The sequence below is a fragment of the Carcharodon carcharias genome, chromosome 7, assembly GCF_017639515.1.
Source record: "Carcharodon carcharias isolate sCarCar2 chromosome 7, sCarCar2.pri, whole genome shotgun sequence".
In the NCBI taxonomy this organism is placed as follows: Eukaryota; Metazoa; Chordata; class Chondrichthyes; order Lamniformes; family Lamnidae; genus Carcharodon; species Carcharodon carcharias.
Window position 1 is genome coordinate 17,695,931 of NC_054473.1, and position 3,882 is coordinate 17,699,812.

Below are 3,882 nucleotides of genomic sequence, written 5' to 3' on the forward strand. Positions count from 1 at the left end.
TGGAAGTGGGGAATCTAGGGCAGGTCTGAGGGACCAGACCAGACATTCTTCATAACTGATTGCATTTCAGAGATTAGAATGTGAAGTAGCTGCGGAAGGGACATTGAATTCATAATCTTGGATGTGGGTCCCATGATATGTACCAGATTAATTACTGAATCATATAATTCACCCCTGGTTCACATCATTTTCTTTTACAGTTGTTTACTTCCTAGGATAACCCAGTAGGTACAAGATATAATAACTAATGCCTTTGAGTTGCGACATCACATGAACTAAAGGGTCAGAATATCATAATCAAATGACTGAAAGAAATGGCTCTTTATACGAATGCTCACAATGCGCAAGATCATCCAATCCTGTGTTTCAGATGAGCAGGTTGGGTTATTTGAATCCCTGTATTTGATGCCATTCTTGAGATCATTCCGGGTTATGTTACCCTATTGTCTCATTCTGAGTGGTGTCTTGCACCCTCTGAAACATGTCATTTCTCCTGAACCTCGGGTCCAACAAATGAAAACACTTACACGTAGAGGGTTAAAGGCCTCTGAAGCAAAATCATTGCACTTGCAGCAGTATCTCGGGTTTAAGACACCTGGCTGCATTAATGCCATTCATCAGTTATAATGAAGTGAGTGGCACTGCAAGTTGTTAATCCAAGGGTTACAGTTGAAGTCCTGCTCTAATGACTTATCCTAGCCAATTATATCAAGACCTTTCAACTTAGCATTTACCACTTTGCATTTCTCAGAATAATGCTAATTGGTGGTGTGATAAAGGCACAACTGTGATCGTTCCAATGCTTCAAGAGCAGCGGTTACGACCTTATTTCTCTCTTAATGAGGTCTCGGATCATGCATCATCCATCCTCTGCTGCCAGGAACAGCCCAGCTGGGCTGGGTATAACTTGCTGTCAACGACCTAAGTTGCTCTCGAACATTTTAAAAAGAACTGCTCAGATGAATGACATTTCCTTCAAGTCTATGAAGGCAGGTGACTGGTGGGTTTCAATAAAGCAAGTCAAGTTCTTTAAAGCACAGTGTGGGTCTTTATACCTTGTTCACAATAGTCCAGGATTAACAATTCGATTACGGTAATCTGCTTACTGGAGGTCAGAGGGGGATTTTAAGAGGGGATGTTTGGATCAGCCGCCCATTATATCCCTCTTTCCATATCGCCTCATTTCAACTATTGGCTGAATTTAAAATTACCTGTATGTGTGACATCCACTTCAGTTACCTGCACAGATTGGCAGAGCTGGGGCTGTTCTCCTCAGAGAAGATAAGGCTGAACGGGAGATTTGATAGAGGTGTTCAAAATCGTGAGGGGCTGGAACAGGGTATAGATAGAGAGAGAAACTGTTTCTATTGGCGGAAGGGCCGAGAACCAAAAGACACCGATTTAAGATGAACCAGAGACAACATGAGAAAGATTTCTTGTCCGCAGTGAGTGGTTAGGATCTGGTATGAACCGCCTGAGAGGCAGATTCAATCATGGCCTTCAGAGAAGGAAATCTGTCACCTTTACCTGGCCTGGCCTACATGTAAGTCCAGACCCACACCAACATGGTTGACTCTTAACTGTCCTCTGAAATTGCCCTGTAAGAGACTCAGTTCAAGGGCAATTAGGGATGGGTAACAATGCTGGACTGGCCAGCGAAGCTCAATCCCATGAAAGCTTAATGTAAAGATACATTCAATGACCTTGACCCTTTTTTTTATTCATTTATGGAATGTGAACACCGATGTTTAAATGCCCTTGTTCAGAGGGTATTTAAGAGTCAACCATTGGGTGTCTGGAGTCACATGTAGGGTCAAGGACAGCAGATTTCCTTCCCTAAAGGATTTCTGTCCCTAAAGGACATTAGTGATGGGCTTTTCTGACAATCAGTAACAGTTTCATCATCAACATCATCAGACTTTTAATTCCAGATTTTTATTGAATTCAAATTTCACCATCTGCTGTGGTGGGATTTGGAACCCAGGTCCTCAGAGCATTACCCTAGAATACTAGTTCAGTGGCGATATCACTACCTCTCCCTAAAAATACAGTGAGAAACTAGAGACGCTCAAGTGAGGGAACTTGCAGCTCTCTGCTGAAACCCGGGATCAGACCAAGGACCTTTAGATTTTCAGTCTAACACTCTCCCAACTGAGCTATTACAGCTGACATGTGATGTCATTGAACTTCTTCTGGCACTGCTGCCAGTTCCTCAGGAACTGACACCTATGTCCACCTGCTCTCACTCCCTTCAGGGGACGTTTCTTGAGGGCCTCCTGCAAAAACATGGCCTCCCTTTCTCCTTTCCGCATCCATGACAGGGGCCTTCTTGGAATCATGGAGCCCCCTCTTTGCCATTGTGTCCCATCTCTCTTGGTTACAGCAGTGCTATTCAAAAGCAGCTTCCTGTGGATCAGAGCATCTTGTCTTTAAGGGGGACAGAATGCCTTTAAGAGCTGGGGGCTAGCTAGGACACTAGCCAGCCGTGCGCACTGAGGCCCCCTTGTTGCGCTTGTAGCCAGCCAGCAGTGTAGGTCACACTGGACAGCAAACCCACAATCATTGAAAGGAGGAGGCAGCATGACATGTGCACACCGTCTGCCTCTACAAGAACAATGACCTGAAACATGTGCAAACCAATTTTTCCATCAGGCTTTCAAACTTGGTTTAGAAATCCTCAGGCAGTTCAATGGACCCCCCTGAGTAATCTGGGAACCTGCTGAATCATCTGGTTATCAAACAGCGAAATGATACTCCTCGCTCTCAAAATTTAACTTGGGAGGCAACTTTTCTTATTCAGGTATCTCAGGAATGTATAAAATTCTGGGGTGGAATTTTGCGCCATTGGGATTTTACAGTCCAGCCAATTTCAATGGAATTTTGAATGGCTTGCCATATCTTACAGCCCTGCCCCCCGCCGTGACAGGACCAAAAATTTCCATTCCTGGAGATATTTGTATACAAATCTTTGAAGGTGGCAAGTAAAAACACCTCCCCCTAAAATACAGTGAGAAACTAGAGACACTCAAGCAAGGGAACCTGCAGCTGAAACCTGGGATTGAACTGAGGACCATTTGAGCTTCAGTCTAACACTCTCGCAACTGAGCTACATGTGAAGCCATTGAACTTCTTCTGGCACTGCTGCTGGTTCCTCAGGGCCAAACCTCCAGGAACTGACACCTATGGCCACCTGCTATATGGGATCTTTGGTTTTATTGATAGAGGCATAGAATGCAAAAGCAAGGAAGTTATAAAAACCTCTATAAAAGTATTTTAAGGCAGAGCTAGATAGATTCTTAATTAACAAGGGGGTGAAAGGTTATCGGGCGTAGGCAGGAATGTGGGCTTGAGGTTGCAGTCAGATCAGCTGCGACATTATGGAGTGGCAGAGCAGGCTCGAAGGGACCGAGTGGTCTACTCCTGCTCCTAATTCATATGTTCATATGTAAACACTGAGCCTCAGCTGGAGTGTTGTGTTCAGTTCTAAGCAGCACACTTTAGGAAGGATGTCAAGGCCTTGGAGAGGGTACAGAAGAGATTTACTCATAATAGTACCTGGGGTGAGGGATTTGAGTTGTCTGCAGAGACTGGAGAAACTGGGGTTCTTCTCCTCAGAGCAGGGAAGGTTAAGGGGAGAGTAGAGAGATGTTTAAAATCATGTAGGGTTTTGATAGAGTAAATAATGAGAAGCTGTTCTCAGGGTCACTAAGCAAAGGACACAGAGTTAAGGAGACATGAGGGAACATTTTTATACACAGCGAGTTATTGTGATCTGGAGTACACTGTCTGAAAGGGTGGTGGAATTGATAAGTGTTTGAAGGAATCTTTTTTTGAACAGTGCTATGGAGAAGAGCAGGGGACTGTAATTACTTGGATAGCTCT

The 3,882-nt window shown here is 44.3% G+C and overlaps 1 non-coding gene across 1 annotated transcript; it reads right to left on the reverse strand.

The window, feature by feature from the left end:
• Positions 1 to 2,093: 2,093 nt before the first annotated feature.
• Positions 2,094 to 2,166, reverse strand: trnaf-gaa. The gene has a single exon. It is a non-coding gene; the product is annotated as a tRNA-Phe (tRNA).
• Positions 2,167 to 3,882: the final 1,716 nt, after the last annotated feature.